Source organism: Diabrotica undecimpunctata, chromosome 9, assembly GCF_040954645.1.
Source record: "Diabrotica undecimpunctata isolate CICGRU chromosome 9, icDiaUnde3, whole genome shotgun sequence".
Lineage (NCBI taxonomy): Eukaryota > Metazoa > Arthropoda > Insecta > Coleoptera > Chrysomelidae > Diabrotica > Diabrotica undecimpunctata.
Genome location: NC_092811.1, coordinates 60,121,907 through 60,141,554, shown reverse-complemented (window position 1 = coordinate 60,141,554; position 19,648 = coordinate 60,121,907).

Sequence of the window (19,648 nt, the reverse complement as noted above, 5' to 3'; positions counted from 1 at the left end):
ATGAATGTTTTTATGATTAAAAGCATTTACAGGCAGTGGAAGCAGCCAATTTGTTATACATTTAGTAATGGTGCGACAAAAACTGCAAAGTTAAAATCCTTCATCCTGAAGATTATTGAAGAACTTCCAAAAGTACGTACCCAAAAACAGAAATCAAAGGGTAGAAAGTTTTGAGTTGAAGAAAAGATTTTAGCGTTAACATTATTTAAAAGTGGAAAGGGCTGCAGACTTCTTTCAAAAAAATTTTCTTTGTCTTTTAGAAAAACGTTAACAAATTTATTAAATAAAATTCCATTAAACCTGGAATTAAAGAATTAATGTTTAATACATTAAAAATAAGTATCAAAAAATGACTCCAAATGACAGGAATTGTATTTTATTATTCGATGAAATATTTCTATCTGCAGGCATTCAATATAAACAAAAAGAAGATATAATTGAAGGCCTAGAAGACTATTGAACAGAAAGGTATCCTAATTTTGCAAATTATATGAATGTTTTTATGATTAAAAGCATTTACAGGCAGTGGAAGCAGCCAATTTGTTATACATTTAGTAATGGTGCGACAAAAACTGCCAAGTTAAAATCCTTCATCCTGAAGATTATTGAAGAACTTAAAAAAGTACGTACCCAAAAACAGAAATCAAAGGGTAGAAAGTTGTGAGTTGAAGAAAAGATTTTAGCGTTAACATTATTTAAAAGTGGAAAGGGCTGCAGACTTCTTTCAAAAAAATTTTCTAACCTGGAATTAACGAATTAATGTTTAATACATTAAAAATAAGTATCAAAAAATGACTCCAAATGACAGGAATTGTATTTTATTATTCGATGAAATATTTCTATCTGCAGGCATTCAATATAAACAAAAAGAAGATATAATTGAAGGCCTAGAAGACTATTGAACAGAAAGGTATCCTAATTTTGCAAATTATATGAATGTTTTTATGATTAAAAGCATTTACAGGCAGTGGAAGCAGCCAATTTGTTATACATTTGTAGCGTTATAACTGCTACATTGCCTGCTTTCTTTCTTATGTTAATATATTTCGTTAATTCTATTCTCCAATTTCCATATCTTCTCTCATAATTCATATTCTTCTATATCCTCCATTGTATCTCTTATTTTTCTATATATTTTCTCAGATTGTATCAGAATTATGTCGTTACTTAATTGATTCATTATTCTCTTTTCATTTTTACTGGTATTTGGTATAAAAACCAGTTGGCGTCCAAATCTATCTTCTTTATATAATATATATTTTTCAGTATCTACCTTTCTTATTTTCTTAATAATCATCATTTTTATCTTTTACTCAAGTTTCTAAAGAATGAATTTTATTTTCATCTCTATTTCTGTTACTTTGGAACGAGAGGTGCCATCTTTATTCTCTGTTTAGTTTAATGCTAGTGACAAAGACTCCTTTTTGTTGACATTTCCCCCTTCCCGTTCGATACAAAAGTCGATATAATGGCTTTTATTTCTAAAAATGTCGATTTTCTTCATGACTTTTGTAAAAGTATAATAACCAATTGTTGTGTCGTCTCCTGAATTAGGAGGTAAGAGTTTAATATATTTTATCGGTTTCCTGATTCTACCTGTTGTATAAAAATCTTTTTATAATTTTAACTTTGAAAATTCTAATCTCATTATTTATGATTATCATATGTAAGTAGGTACATATTTTTGTGGATATTTCTTATGTTTTTTTTTTATTTTATATAAAAACTAGCGATAAGAAATATATAGTTTCTTTAATATAGTATGTAAAAGTTTTACGAATATTTTTACAGTTTTAAATATTGAATTTAAATCCTTAATAATATCTTTTGATTTTAATAATAATTAACTTTTGACAAACTACCATTTCTATATGGAAATGTTTCTAAATTCTAAATTATCTAACTTTTCAATAAATATATCTTGTCATTTTTACCGAATCCGCTTTGTAATTAATATTAGAATATTTCAGTAGTAAAAAGTAATTACCAGTTGCTTAAAAAGATTATATATCCTTACTTTTACTTATTTGCTACATAAATAAGAATTGTTTCTCGACTTGCTTGGGTGAATAATGATAAAATTTTGTTAAATTTGATTGGTCACCTATTCATCCCCTAAGCAAGGTCTCTCATTTTGGTTTCACCATTTTCTGAAGCAAGGTGTGTTTTTCTTCATTTTAGTCAACCTCCGGGATACATTTCTCAGGTGCGGGTCAATTTATATTAACATCCAGAAGACCAACCGGCCTGAGAATGGCACTATCATTTCAATAGGAGAGTTGACTCCAGGGCAAGAAAATCCACAACTAACAACATGGCTTGCTAACAAACATAGCAGAAAAGACCAGGATAGAACCTAGGATTTGGTGACAAGCATTTTTCCTTACTATAATGTAACACTGTAGCAAGAAGTCAAATAATTTTTATTTAAATTCAATATAATATTTAAACATGTATTTTTCTGCCCTTTTTGTTTAATATTTTAATAAACATGTGTTAATTTAACTGTGTATTGTTTCTTCTTTTTACTTGTTTGCGTGTGTTGCTCCAGAGTAGGCCATATTCACGTCCTGAGTGAGCTAGCCAGGGAGTGTTTCGTATAACGTCTAATGTAGCAATTTTGCAATTGATACATTAGGGGTTATGACGTTAAAAATTGGTCCCAACGGGAAACGATTTGTCACTCCAACGTTGTTAGTGATGTTAGTCGGATTGTAGCAGCAAACTAAGGTTTGCGGTTACAAGTTGACAACAGCAGCTCAACGTTGGGATGTTACAAATTGAGCCTCGAAGGATTACAAATTGGCACCCAATGAATGTTCGTTGGAACGTTACAAATTGGTGCCTAACGTTACAAATTCGCGCCCAACGTAATATACTCTGAGTAATGCATACATTCTTGTATTTAGTTGAAACAATACTTTTATATTTTCTTGCTATTATTATCTTTAACATTTTTCTTCCTATTTTGAGTAGTAAATTTATTAAATTTCAGTAAAAATATCTATTTTCTATCTTACTTACTTTTTTATACTTATTTTTTTATCTAATTTTTACTGATAGTTTTTTTTGATCACCAACCTTTTTTGTCTGCTGGTTATCATTAACCTTGACAAGTTCATGTGTTGTTGGGTAGTGTTAAAACTTAATTAAATATAAAATAGTAGTTTTATATTATTTTCGTAAATTTAATTATCTTTATCTTTAAATTTGATTTGGTTACTTGTTGGTTTACATAAATTATTGTTTTTTAAATAATCTTACAAAATGGCTACCATCAACCCTAAGCATTTGAAAACTGATGAGTTAACCTATGAGTTAATTATTAGAGATCTTGAGGTTCCTTCTACTGTCGATGAGAAAAGAAGAGTCCTTAGTGGAATTTTGTCTCAGGAAGCATCAGACAGAAGCTTCTCTGAAACAGTTGTCCCTCTTGAATTTGAGCAAGCCCATAATCAGGCCTTGGCTACTCTTGCTGATTTATCTAGTATCATCAATGAATTTTCAGGTAGTAAGTCTGATTATAGGTACAAATGTATTTGTTCTCGTTTAACTCATTTGTCTGGCCGTGTATCTCGTCTGAAGACCACTTCTTCAACGCAGGAAACAGTCAAAAGACAGTTACGGAGTAAATTATTGTCAATTGAGGGTGTGCTTGTGGAAAAACTTAATCTTCCTTCAGAATCTACTCCAGTTAGGGTAGAATCACATACTGCATCTTCAGTAGTGAAGTCTGTGCCCATTTATAAATGGGGAATTCAAAAGTTTTCCGGCAAACAGCCTTTGATTCCTTTTCTTGAACAAATTGAGACGCTTAAAATCTCCAGGAATTGTTCTAATGATGACCTGTTTCTTTCTGCAGGAGATCTGTTTGATGGCAATGCTTTCACTTGGTGGCATAATCATCTTCTTAAAAAGACATTTCAGTCATGGTCTGACTTAGTTGCCGCTTTAAAGGAAACTTATCTTCCGGCAGATTATGAGAGGAATTTGTGGGAACAAATTCGTTCTACAAGGCAATCTTTTCGAGAACCTGTATCTACATTTATCTCTAATTTTGAAGCTCTTTTCTTCCGTTTACCTTCTGCCGTTTCAGAGAAAGATAAAGTATCTGAAATTAGACGTGGTCTTTTGCCAGACTACATCAAAGCTTTGGCTTTGCACGATATAGACACTGTATCTGATCTTACCTCTTACTGTAAAAGAATTGAGTCTGCGTTATCTATACCCCACTTTAATAATAATAAGAAATTTTCATATGAAACAAATTCACTTGATGAAATTTGTTGGAATTGCAACAAACGAGGTCATGTGTATCCTCAGTGCAGGTACCAGAAAAATAAATTTTGTTATGGTTGCGGTTTTAAGAACGTTATTAAGGCACATTGCCCCAAATGTTCAAAAAACGAAGCGCGAGGTTGTTCGATAGTGGACAGGAATCAACCTCATTGCAGTCAAATGTCTGCATCAAACCTAAAAGGGAAGAACATCTTCTTCTTCATGTGCCTTGTCCGTTCCGAACGTTGGCAATCAACATGGCTATTCTGACTTGGGAAGAACATACCAGGAAAAAATTTGAAGAAAACTTCAAACAAAGGACAAGCAGAGTAACATTTCAACTACCACCTATTATTAAAACGCGAGCTGAAACTTCTGATTCTAATTGTAATGTTAATCCTTTACCTATAGACAAAACTCCCATAGATACAACGCACAATGTTTCTTTAAATCCTGCGAATATTTCTTTTCCGTTGATTTCAACGTCTGATACTTTATGTAGAACTAATCCTCTTCTCGATATTCGTACACAGGATAATCGACCATATATTTCAATAAATATTGGCAGTGAAACAATATCTGTACTTGTAGACTCTGGTAGTAATGTCTCTATTATTGGCTCTCCAGCCTTATTTCTTCTTAAGAAGCTGAATTTGCATCTTCACTATGATGTTTCAGTACAGCTAACTACTGCTGATGGTAATGTCCAAAGTACCTTAGGTTATGTGTTTTTACCTGTTACCTTATCTGGTAGCACACAAAAGTTAAAAGTTTTAGTGGTTCCTTCTATCTCACATAAAATGATTTTAGGTATGGATTTTATGAAATTGTTTAGAATTTCTTTGGATTTCACAAATTTTTCGTATAGTACAGCTAAACTGTCAACTTGTGTTGTTAATACTATAGTAAGTTCAGAGAATTTATCCACCCATCAGCTTTCACAACTACATTCGGTAGTCAAACTGTTTAAGGAAATAGGCCCAACAGATTCTATTGGTAGAACCCACTTGTATACTCACCATATAGACACTGGTGATGCGAAACCAATTAGGCAAAGACAATATCCTCTTTCGCCTGCTATGCAGAAAATTCTCAACGAAGGAGTTGATGAGATGCTTAAGTTGAAAGTCATCGAACCATTAACAACCAGTACACCTTGGTTGTCTCCTTTGTGGTTGGTTCCGAAGAAAGATAGTTCCTATAGAGTTTGTTTTGATGGTCGAAAACTTAACTCGATAACAGTTCCTGATAGTTACCCCATGCCTTTAATAGATTCAATCATATCTAAAGTAAGAGATGCTAAATTTATTTCGTCAATCGATTTAAAACAAGTTTTTTATCAGATACCTTTGGATGATCAATCCAAATTAAAGACTGCATTTACAGTTCAAAATAGAGGTTTGTTCTGTTTTAATGTATTACCTTTTGGCTTAAATAATAGTGCACAAGCTATGTGCAGAGTTATGGATTCAGTTATAGGTCCTTTACTGGAGCCTTATGTTTTCTATTATCTTGATGATATTATTGTTGTTACTCCTGACTTTGATTGTCATATCAAAATTCTTAAAATGTTGTTTAAGAGACTTAAATATGCAAATCTTACAGTCAATTTTGAAAAGTGTCAGTTTTGTAGACCTTCTCTTAAATTTCTTGGTTTTGTTGTAGATCAACAAGGGTTAAGAACTGACCCAGCTAAAGTAGAAGCTATTTTGGAATATCCAGTTCCAAAAACTACTACTCAAATTCGTAGACTTATCGGATTAATAGGTTATTACCGTCGATTTTTGAATAATTTTGCATCCATTTGTACTCCCATTTCTGATTTACTCAAGGGTAAAAAGAAAGGACAGTCTATTGTTTGGACTCCAGAAGCTAACTTAGCTTTCAGTCAGATTAAACAGGCACTAACATCTGCTCCTGTTCTTGCTAGTCCAGACTTTGACAAGCATTTTTATCTTGCTTGTGATGCAAGTGACACTGGTGTTGGGGGTGTATTATTTCAAAAAGAAGATGGTTTAGAGCATCCTATAGCTTTCTTTAGTAAAACTCTCTCTAAAGCTCAACGTAAGTACACTACTACTAAGAAAGAACTGCTGGCTATTTTATTATCTATTGAAAAATTTAGGTGTTATATTGAAGGAAGTGAAAACTTCACTGTGATTACTGATCACTCATCCTTACAGTGGTTATATTCCATGAAAAACCCTTCTCCTAGAATTGCCAGATGGATAATGAAACTATCCTGTCACAAGTTCACTGTCATTCACCGTAGTGGTTCTTTAAATGTTGTGGCTGATTCCCTTTCTAGAATACCTGAACAAAATCCTGAAATTTCTCTTTTAGATTTATCTAATCTTAAAACAGATACTTGGTATGATAATATGGTACAAAAAGTACAAAATAATCCAGATCAATTTCCTGCTTTTAAAGTTCATGGTAATGTTCTTTACAAGCATATCTTTTCAAGGAATAAGTTTTCAGATCCTTCCCCAGAATGGAAAATTTTCGTTCCGTCTCCTCACAGAAAAGATATTTTGAAACTCTTTCATGATGATCCTACAGCTGCTCACCTAGGAGTATATAAAACGCTCTCTAGAATCACGGAATTGTATTACTGGCCTAGAATGAGACTTTATGTCGCAAACTATATCAGTAAGTGCAAAATCTGTGCTGCTAGTAAACCAGGAAATGTACCTCCTGCTGGTTTAATGGGAAAGTACAGAGATATTAATTTTCCATTTCAGTTTTTATCTGCTGACTTATTAGGTCCTTATCCTAGATCTAAAAATGGAAATCGTTTTCTTTTAGTTGTTGTCGACTGGTTCCCGAAATTTATTTTTGTCCATCCAATGGCAAATGCTACCTCTACAGCTATTGTTAAATTTATTGAAAATCAAGTTTTTCTTATCTTTGGGGTACCACAAATTTTCGCAGTTGATAATGGGAAACAGTTCGTTTGCAATGATTTCAAAAATTTAATGAATAAATATAAAGTACAAAAAATTTGGTATAATGCGAGATATTTTCCTCAAATAAATCCTACTGAGAGAGTTGACAAAACTATCGTAACAGCTATTCGTTCTTTTATACATGATAATCATAAAGATTGGGACAAAGAAATCTTTAAGATTGCCCAGGCTATTCGCCTAGCCAAACACGAAGTTACACAATTTAGTCCTTCGTTTCTAACTTTTGCCAGAAATATCCCTTTGGACGGTTCCTTCTTCGGTGCAATAGAAGACAAAGCAAGCAATGTCATTAATATTAATAACAAGCTATTCGACCCAAGACCACTAGAAAATATGTCTTCTATTTTCAAAGAAGTGCAAAAGAGAATACGTCACTCTCATGCGACGAATTCTAGCAGGTATAACCTTCGTAGACGTGATGTCAAATATCACGTTGGTGATAAAGTCTGGAAGAAAAATTTTGTCCTATCAAAAGCTGTCGATGATTTCTCTGCAAAACTAGCACCAAAATTTGTCCCTTGTATTGTCAATAAAGTTTTGTCTAAATTAGTCTACAATTTAAAGGATCTAGATGGAAATGATCTTGGAAATTTTCATGTCAGGGATATCAAATTAGATGTCACTGATTCTAGTGACGATGAAAATCAATAATGCATATTAAATATATATCTTTTGAGTAAAACTTGAAGTTATACTATTATATCTTACCTTTAAGTGTAATTTAAACTTACATATATCTTGTATTGCATATATTTTAAATTATCTTCTTATCTCTTTTGTTAAGCTTATACATATTTTTATTACCTGCGTTAACAAATATCTTCGTTATTTGTGGACTTTTCAATAAAATATTTAGTTATGAGAACCTTTGCTAGAAAATTTATCTACTACCTTTCACAAGTTTGATTGTTATTTACTTATCTTTATCTTCGTTTAATAACACATTATCTCTTACCTTTGCAAGTTAGCTACTTGTATTACCTTTATGGTGTTATTAAAACTATTGCGGTAATAACTTATGTCTAATTTTCATACCTAGTGCAAGTGTCTTGTTTTTCCGTTGAGTGGGTTCAAATATGAGATTTGTTCGGACAAGCACATAAAAATTGCCCAGGATGATTTATCTTCGCGGGACTTGAGGTCACTGCAGGAAAACTATTAACAAGGGCGTTAATATTTTCCATTTACCCATTAGGGGTGTTGCGTTAGGCATAATTCTTTATCTTTTGGAGTGAAAGTAATCTTATGCATATATCTTCTTTTATAGAAACCCCTGGGTGTAAGATTATGAAGCTTTGAAGTTTTTGATTGCATTTGAATTGTCTTTAACATTTTAAATACATACGTCTATATTTATGCAGTTCTAGTTCTATTTCTTTTGTGTAGATCCCTGGATAGTGTTTAGTGTTATAGCAATTTTATATGATATTACCACAACTTATCTTTGCTTTGTATTTTCCTTTATCATAAGTAAGCCAAATTTTATGCAGTATCTTTAATGTCTTTTGTGTAGAACTTTGACTTACTAGGTATTGTGAAGAATATACTTATCTTTATCTGACAATCAAAATTACTTGTGTTACTTAATTATCTTGATATTTACCTACCTTTAATTTTTGATACTATTTGGTACAAAAATTACTTTATCTTATACTAGCTTAATGTCAATTTGCTGTTTTATTGACTTGCCTTAGTCCATAAATATGCATATGCAATATGCCGAGAATTCATTCTCATTATCTTCTTATCTTTAATAAACAATGTAATTGTTTCCAGACCATACTGTCTATTGAAGTTTAGTCATAATAAGTTTCTCTGATTTAGTTCACAATGATTGCCCTCATCAATGCATAACTACAATGAATTTTCTTTTTCTTGAGTGTTATATTTTAATGAAATTTTTTTATTGCATTTACAAGGTAGATTTAACCTTATGCATACTACTATTTAGAAATCTGGTGTAGGGTTGTGTCTCTTTGAAATGACAATGGAAAGGTTTTGTTTTTTATACCCTCTTGTATAACTTTGCTCTGTACAATTTTTCTGTATAGATTACTTTATTATTCTAACAGGTGCATAACGTTTGGATTTAAATCAAAGTATATTTATGACTAATTTTTCTTCTTCAGTTCAACTGAGTATAATTTTGTGCAGTTTTCTTTTCATCTTGTGTAAATTTTATACTTAATAGATGTCTAGATTGGTCTTACTAAATTTTTACTTATTTCTTTTATATTTTGATGTTTACCTTATCTTTCTTAACTGCTTATAATGTTCTACTCATACTATCTCATGCAATATATGCAACTAAAATCTGGATTAGTATTATGATAACTAATATTTGGATTTATATACCTACTGCATTACTGATGATTATGATATCTTATCTTTTATAACTTAATGATTATATGCATATCTAGTGATATTGCTAATATCATAATTACCTTGGTTTAAAATTAGCTTCCCTTAAGAACTAACATTCTTGAAAGAATGTCTTTCTAACGATGTTTATCTCCATGAGTGATAGATACATCGTCCCCATATTAGTTGTTTTTGTATGATATTTATGTAATTACATATATATGGGACCGAACTGTGGTGAAGATGTACATTTATACCACTGGATCTTCCTTTAATGGTAAGGTTGTCTTTAGGGTATGGCGTCGGGGGGTTCATAGTACACACGACTGTCGTCTCTGAGGAGCGCTTTCGAGGTTTAACCATGGATTATGGGCTACTGCGTTCATACCAACATGATTTCAATCGGCCCAGTGTATAATCGATGTACAGTACCAACGATTGCGGATAACCCTTAACGTAGCTTTTCTCCCTCTTGGTCTACGACCAATTTTAGTGTGACGAATACTATAATTCGTTGGGATAAAATATTTCCCTGAGTATTAACTCTAAAGCCCTGTTACATGCTGCTACAATGTATAGCACATAAATATTTGCATCATAATTTTAGTGTGACGAATACTATAATTCGTTGGGATAAAATATTATCCTGAGTATTAACTCTAAAGCCTTGTAAGGAATTGCTATAAGGTATAGCATAGGATTATTTACCTTACAATTTTAGTGTGACGAATACTATAATTCGTCGGAGATAAAATAATACCCAGAGTGCTCACTCTAAAGTCATTTAGTGTATATAGTATTACAATACTGTAATACATAGTTTATAATTATGTAGTTAAAATTTTAGTTTAACGGATACTATAATTCGTTGGGTGATAGTCATTTATTTTTTTTGACTTAGGTTAATATAAGTATATTAATTTTTATATCTTATCACAAGTTAACCATTTTCACTTTATTTTGTTTAAATAATAGTACCTAAACTTACAAGTTATTATACCTATATCTAGGTATCTAGATATCTTTATTATTTGGTAAAGATTACCTTTATTATTATTTTGATGATCATAACATATAATGAGTTTAGTGATGAGAAAAATTTCTCAAGGTACTTTAGAAATTTGTCTACTGGGTGGTGGAAGTGTGTAGCGTTATAATTGCTACATTGCCTGCTTTCTTTCTTATGTTAATATATTTAGTTAATTCTATTCTCCAATTTCCATATCTTCTCTCATAATTCATATTCTTCTATATCCTCCATTGTATCTCTTATTTTTCTATATATTTTCTCAGATATAGATTGTATCAGAATTATGTCGTTACTTAATTGATTCATTATTCTCTTTTCATTTTTACTGGTATTTGGTATAAAAACCAGTTGGCGTCCAAATCTATCTTCTTTATATATATATTTTTCAGTATCTACCTTTCTTATTTTCTTAATAATCATCATTTTTATCTTTTACTCAAGTTTCTAAAGAATGAATTTTATTTTCATCTCTATTTCTGTTACTTTGGAACGAGAGGTGCCATCTTTATTCTCTGTTTAGTTTAATGCTAGTCACAAAGACTCCTTTTTGTTGACATTTCCCCCTTCCCGTTCGATACAAAAGTCGATATAATGGCTTTTATTTCTAAAAATGTCGATTTTCTTCATGACTTTTGTAAAAGTATAATAACCAATTGTTGTGTCGTCTCCTGAATTAGGAGGTAACAGTTTAATATATTTTATCGGTTTCCTGATTCTACCTGTTGTATAAAAATCTTTTTATAATTTTAACTTTGAAAATTCTAATCTCATTATTTATGATTATCATATGTAAGTAGGTACATATTTTTGTGGATATTTCTTATGTTTTTTTTTTATTTTATATAAAAACTAGCGATAAGAAATATATAGTTTCTTTAATATAGTATGTAAAAGTTTTACGAATATTTTTACAGTTTTAAATATTGAATTTAAATCCTTAATAATATCTTTTGATTTTAATAATAATTAACTTTTGACAAACTACCATTTTTATATGGAAATGTTTCTAAATTCTAAATTATCTAACTTTTCAATAAATATATCTTGTCATTTTTACCGAATCCGCTTTGTAATTAATATTAGAATATTTCAGTAGTAAAAAGTAATTACCATTTGCTTAAAAAGATTATATATCCTTACTTTTACTTATTTGCTACATAAATAAGAATTGTTTCTCGACTTGCTTGGGTGAATAATGATAAAATTTTGTTAAATTTGATTGGTCACCTATATAAGGTCTCTCATTTTGGTTTCACCATTTTCTGAAGCAAGGTGTGTTTTTCTTCATTTTAGTCAACCTCCGGGATACATTTCTCAGGTGCGGGTCAATTTATATTAACATCCAGAAGACCAACCGGCCTGAGAATGGCACTATCATTCCAATAGGAGAGTTGACTCCAGGGCAAGAAAATCCACAACTAACAACATGGCTTGCTAACAACCATAGCAGAAAAGACCAGGATAGAACCTAGGATTTGGTGACAAGCATTTTTCCTTACTATAATGTAACACTGTAGCAAGAAGTCAAATAATTTTTATTTAAATTCAATATAACATTTAAACATGTATTTTTCTGCCCTTTTTGTTTAATATTTTAATAAACATGTGTTAATTTAACTGTGTATTGTTTCTTCTTTTTACTTGTTTGCGTGTGTTGCTCCAGAGTAGGCCATATTCACGTCCTGAGTGAGCTAGCCAGGGAATGTTTCGTATAACGTCTAATGTAGCAATTTTGCAATTGATACATTAGGGGTTATGACGTTAAAAATTGGTCCCAACGGGAAACGATTTGTCACTCCAACGTTGTTAGTGATGTTAGTCGGATTGTAGCAGCAAACTAAGGTTTGCGGTTACAAGTTGACAACAGCAGCTCAACGTTGGGATGTTACAAATTGAGCCTCGAAGGATTACAAATTGGCACCCAATGAATGTTCGTTGGAACGTTACAAATTGGTGCCTAACGTTACACATTTAGTAATGGTGCGACAAAAACTGCAAAGTTAAAATCCTTCATCCTGAAGATTATTGAAGAACTTCCAAAAGTACGTACCCAAAAACAGAAATCAAACGGTAGAAAGTTTTGAGTTGAAGAAAAGATTTTAGCGTTAACATTATTTAAAAGTGGAAAGGGCTGCAGACTTCTTTCAAAAAAATTTTCTTTGTCTTTTAGAAAAACGTTAACAAATTTATTAAATAAAATTCCATTAAACCTGGAATTAACGAATTAATGTTTAATACATTAAAAATAAGTATCAAAAAATGACTCCAAATGACAGGAATTGTATTTTATTATTCGATGAAATATTTCTATCTGCAGGCATTCAATATAAACAAAAAGAAGATATAATTGAAGGCCTAGAAGACTATTGAACAGAAAGGTATCCTAATTTTGCAAATTATATGAATGTTTTTATGATTAAAAGCATTTACAGGCAGTGGAAGCAGCCAATTTGTTATACATTTAGTAATGGTGCGACAAAAACTGCAAAGTTAAAATCCTTCATCCTGAAGATTATTGAAGAACTTCCAAAAGTACGTACCCAAAAACAGAAATCAAAGGGTAGAAAGTTTTGAGTTGAAGAAAAGATTTTAGCGTTAACATTATTTAAGAGTAGAAAGGGCTGCAGACTTCTTTCAAAAAAATTTTCTTTGTCTTTTACAAAAACGTTAACAAATTTATTAAATAAAATTCCATTAAACTTAGAATTACCGAATTAATGTTTAATACATTAAAAATAAGTATCAAAAAATGACTCCAAAGGACAGGAATTGTTTTTTATTATTCGATGAAATGTTTCTATCTGCAGGCATTCAATATAAACAAAAAGAAGATATAATTGAAGGCCTAGAAGACTATTGAACAGAAAGGTATCCTAATTTTGCGAATTATATGAATGTTTTTATGATTAAAAGCATTTACAGGCAGTGGAAGCAGCGAATTTGTTATATATTTAGTAATGGTGCGACAAAAACTGCAAAGTTAAAATCCTTCATCCTGAAGATTATTGAAGAACTTCCAAAAGTACGTACCCAAAAACAGAAATCAAAGGGTAGAGTGTTTGGAGTTGAAGAAAAGATTTTAGCGTTAACATTATTTAAAAGTGGAAAGGGCTGCAGACTTCTTTCAAAAAAATTTTCCTTGTCTGTTAGAAAAACGTTAACAAATTTATTAAATAAAATTCCATTAAACCTGGAATTAACGAATTAATGTTTAATACATTAAAAATAAGTATCAAAAAATGACTCCAAAGGACAGGAATTGTATTTTATTATTCGATGAAATATTTCTATCTGCAGGCATTCAATATAAACAAAAAGAAGATATAATTGAAGGCCTAGAAGACTATTGAACAGAAAGGTATCCTAATTTTGCAAATTATATGAATGTTTTTATGATTAAAAGCATTTACGGGCAGTGGAAGCAGCCAATTTGTTATACATTTAGTAATGGTGCGACAAAAACTGCAAAGTTAAAATCCTTCATCCTGAAGATTATTGAAGAACTTCCAAAAGTACGTACCCAAAAACAGAAATCAAAGGGTAGAAAGTTTTGAGTTGAAGAAAAGATTTTAGCGTTAACATTATTTAAAAGTGGAAAGGGCTGCAGACTTCTTTCAAAAAAATTTTCCTTGTCTTAGAAAAACGTTAACAAATTTATTAAATAAAATTCCATTAAACCTGGAATTAACGAATTAATGTTTAATACATTAAAAATAAGTATCAAAAAATGACTCCAAAGGACAGGAATTGTATTCTATTATTCGATGAAATATTTCTATCTGCAGGCATTCAATATAAACAAAAAGAAGATATAATTGAAGGCCTAGAAGACTATTGAACAGAAAGGTATCCTAATTTTGCAAATTATATGAATGTTTTTATGATTAAAAGCATTTACAGGCAGTGGAAGCAGCCAATTTGTTATAGATTTAGTAATGGTGCGACAAAAACTGCAAAATTAAAATCCTTCATCCTGAAGATTATTGAAGAACTTCCAAAAGTACGTACCCAAAAACAGAAATCAAAGGGTAGAAAGTTTTGAGTTGAAGAAAAGATTTTAGCGTTAACATTATTTAAAAGTGGAAAGGGCTGCAGACTTCTTTCAAAAAAATTTTCTTTGTCTTTTAGAAAAACGTTAACAAATTTATTAAATAAAATTCCATTAAACCTGGAATTAACGAATTAATGTTTAATACATTAAAAATAAGTATCAAAAAATGACTCCAAAGGACAGGAATTGTATTTTATTATTCGATGAAATATTTCTATCTGCAGGCATTCAATATAAACAAAAAGAAGATATAATTGAAGGCCTAGAAGACTATTGAACAGAAAGGTATCCTATTTTGCAAATTATATGAATGTTTTTATGATTAAAAGCATTTACAGGCAGTGGAAGCAGCCAATTTGTTATACATTTAGTAATGGTGCGACAAAAACTGCAAAGTTAAAATCCTTCATCCTGAAGATTATTGAAGAACTTCCAAAAGTACGTACCCAAAAACAGAAATCAAAGGGTAGAAAGTTTTGAGTTGAAGAAAAGATTTTAGCGTTAACATTATTTAAAAGTGGAAAGGGCTGCAGACTTCTTTCAAAAAAATTTTCCTTGTCTGTTAGAAAAACGTTAACAAATTTATTAAATAAAATTCCATTAAACTTAGAATTACCGAATTAATGTTTAATACATTAAAAATAAGTATCAAAAAATGACTCCAAAGGACAGGAATTGTATTTTATTATTCGATGAAATATTTCTATCTGCAGGCATTCAATATAAACAAAAAGAAGATATAATTGAAGGCCTAGAAGACTATTGAACAGAAAGGTATCCTAATTTTGCAAATTATATGAATGTTTTTATGATTAAATAAAAGCATTTACAGGCAGTGGAAGCAGCCAATTTGTTATAGATTTAGTAATGGTGCGACAAAAACTGCAAAATTAAAATCCTTCATCCTGAAGATTATTGAAGAACTTCCAAAAGTACGTACCCAAAAACAGAAATCAAAGGGTAGCAAGTTTTGAGTTGAAGAAAAGATTTTAGCGTTAACATTATTTAAAAGTGGAAAGGGCTGCAGACTTTCAAAAAAATTTTCTTTGTCTTTTAGAAAAACGTTAACAAATTTATTAAATAAAATTCCATTAAACCTGGAATTAACGAATTAATGTTTAATACATTAAAAATACGTATCAAAAAATGACTCCAAAGGACAGGAATTGTATTTATTTATTCGATGAAATATTTTTATCTGCAGGCATTCAATATAAACAAAAAGAAGATATAATTGAAGGCCTAGAAGACTATTGAACAGAAAGGTATCCTAATTTTGCAAATTATATGAATGTTTTTATGATTAAAAGCATTTACAGGCAGTGGAAGCAGCCAATTTGTTATAGATTTAGTAATGGTGCGACAAAAACTGCAAAATTAAAATCCTTCATCCTGAAGATTATTGAAGAACTTCCAAAAGTACGTACCCAAAAACAGAAATCAAAGGGTAGAAAGTTTTGAGTTGAAGAAAAGATTTTAGCGTTAACATTATTTAAAAGTGGAAAGGGCTGCAGACTTCTTTCAAAAAAATATTTTCCTTGTCTTTTAGAAAAACGTTAACAAATTTATTAAATAAAATTCCATTAAACCTGGAATTAACGAATTAATGTTTAAGACATTAAAAATAAGTATCAAAAAATGACTCCAAAGGACAGGAATTGTATTTTATTATTCGATGAAATATTTCTATCTGCAGGCATTCAATATAAACAAAAAGAAGATATAATTGAAGGCCTATCTGCAGGCATTCAATATAAACAAAAAAAAGATATAATTGAAGGCCTAGAAGACTATTGAACAGAAAGGTATCCTAATTTTGCAAATTATATGAATGTTTTTATGATTAAAAGCATTTACAGGCAGTGGAAGCAGCCAATTTGTTATACATTTAGTAATGGTGCGACAAAAACTGCAAAGTTAAAATCCTTCATCCTGAAGATTATTGAAGAACTTCCAAAAGTACGTACCCAAAAACAGAAATCAAAGGGTAGAAAGTTTTGAGTTGAAGAAAAGATTTTAGCGTTAACATTATTTAAAAGTGGAAAGGGCTGCAGACTTCTTTCAAAAAAATTTTCCTTGTCTGTTAGAAAAAAGTTAACAAATTTATTAAATAAAATTCCATTAAACCTGGAATTAAAGAATTAATGATTAATACATTAAAAATAAGTATCAAAAAATGACTCCAAATGATAGGAATTGTATTTTATTATTCGATGAAATAATTCTATCTGCAGGCATTCAATATAAACAAAAAGAAGATATAATTGAAGGCCTAGAAGACTATTGAACAGAAAGGTATCCTAATTTTGCAAATTATATGAATGTTTTTACGATTAAAAGCATTTACAGGCAGTGGAAGCAGCCAATTTGTTATACATTCAGTAATGGTGCGACAAGAACTGCAAAGTTAAAATCCTTCATCCTGAAGATTATTGAAGAACTTCCAAAAGTACGTACCCAAAAACAGAAATCAAAGGGTAGAAAGTTTTGAGTTGAAGAAAAGATTTTAGCGTTAACATTATTTAAAAGTGGAAAGGGCTGCAGACTTCTTTCAAAAAAATTTTCCTTGCCTGTTAGAAAAACGTTAACAAATGTATTAAATAAAATTCCATTAAACCTGGAATTAACGAATTAATGTTTAATACATTAAAAATAAGTATCAAAAAATGACTCCAAAGGACAGGAATTGTATTTTATTATTCGATGAAATATTTCTATCTGCAGGCATTCAATATAAACAAAAAGAAGATATAATTGAAGGCCTAGAAGACTACTGAACAGAAAGGTATCCTAATTTTGCAAATTATATGAATGTTTTTATGATTAAAAGCATTTACAGGCAGTGGAAGCAGCCAATTTGTTATAGATTTAGTAATGGTGCGACAAAAACTGCAAAATTAAAATCCTTCATCCTGAAGATTATTGAAGAACTTCCAAAAGTACGTACCCAAAAACAGAAATCAAAGGGTAGAAAGTTTTGAGTTGAAGAAAAGATTTTAGCGTTAACATTATTTAAAAGTGGAAAGGGCTGCAGACTTCTTTCAAAAAAATTTTCTTTGTCTTTTAGAAAAACGTTAACAAATTTATTAAATAAAATTCCATTAAACCTGGAATTAACGAATTAATGTTTAAGACATTAAAAATAAGTATCAAAAAATGACTCCAAAGGACAGGAATTGTATTTTATTATTCGATGAAATATTTCTATCTGCAGGCATTCCAGATATACCATACCAATATAAACAAAAAGAAGATATAATTAAAGGCCTAGAAGACTATTGAACAGAAAGGTATCCTATTTTGCAAATTATATGAATGTTTTTATGATTAAAAGCATTTACAGGCAGTGGAAGCAGCCAATTTGTTATACATTTAGTAATGGTGCGACAAAAACTGCAAAGTTAAAATCCTTCATCCTGAAGATTATTGAAGAACTTCCAAAAGGTACCCAAAAACAGAAATCAAAGGGTAGAAAGTTTTGAGTTGAAGAAAAGATTTTAGCGTTAACATTATTTAAAAGTGGAAAGGGCTGCAGACTTCTTTCAAAAAAATTTTCTTTGTCTTTTAGAAAAACGTTAACAAATTTATTAAATAAAATTCCATTAAACCTGGAATTAACGAATTAATGTTTAATACATTAAAAATAAGTATCAAAAAATGACTCCAAATGACAGGAATTGTATTTTATTATTCGATGAAATATTTCTATCTGCAGGCATTCAATATAAACAAAAAGAAGATATAATTGAAGGCCTAGAAGACTATTGAACAGAAAGGTATCCTCATTTTGCAAATTATATGAATGTTTTTATGATTAAAAGCATTTACAGGCAGTGGAAGCAGCCAATTTGTTATACATTTAGTAATGGTGCGACAAAAACTGCAAAGTTAAAATCCTTCATCCTGAAGATTATTGAAGAACTTCCAAAAGTACGTACCCAAAAACAGAAATCAAAGGGTAGAAAGTTTTGGGTTGAATAAAAGATTTTAGCGTTAAAATTATTTAAAAGTGGAAAGGGCTGCAGACTTCTTTCAAAAAAATTTTCCTTGTCTGTTAGAAAAACGTTAACAAATTTATTAAATAAAATTCCATTAAACCTGGAATTAACGAATTAATGTTTAATACATTAAAAATAAGTATCAAAAAATGACTCCAAATGACAGGAATTGTATTTTATTATTCGATGAAATATTTCTATCTGCAGGCATTCAATATAAACAAAAAGAAGATATAATTGAAGGCCTAGAAGACTATTGAACAGAAAGTTATCCTAATTTTGCAAATGATATGAATGTTTTTATGATTAAAAGCATTTACAGGCAGTGGAAGCAGCCAATTTGTTATACATTTAGTAATGGTGCGACAAAAACTGCAAAATTAAAATCCTTCATCCTGAAGATTATTGAAGAACTTCCAAAAGTACGTACCCAAAAACAGAAATCAAAGGGTAGAAAGTTTTGGGTTGAAGAAAAGATTTTAGCGTTAACATTATTTAAAAGTGGAAAGGGCTGCAGACTTCTTTCAAAAAAATTTTCCTTGTCTGTTAGAAAAACGTTAACAAATTTATTAAATAAAATTCCATTAAACCTGGAATTAACGAATTAATGTTTAATACATTAAAAATAAGTATCAAAAAATGACTCCAAATGACAGGAATTGTATTTTATTATTCGATGAAATATTTCTATCTGCAGGCATTCAATATAAACAAAAAGAAGATATAATTGAAGGCCTAGAAGACTGTTGAACAGAAAGGTATCCTAATTTTGCAAATTATATGAATGTTTTTATGATTAAAAGCATTTACAGGCAGTGGAAGCAGCCAATTTGTTATACATTTAGTAATGGTGCGACAAAAACTGCAAAATTAAAATCCTTCATCCTGAAGATTATTAAAGAACTTCCAAAAGTACGTACCCAAAAACAAAAATCAAAGGGTAGAAAGATTTGAGTTGAAG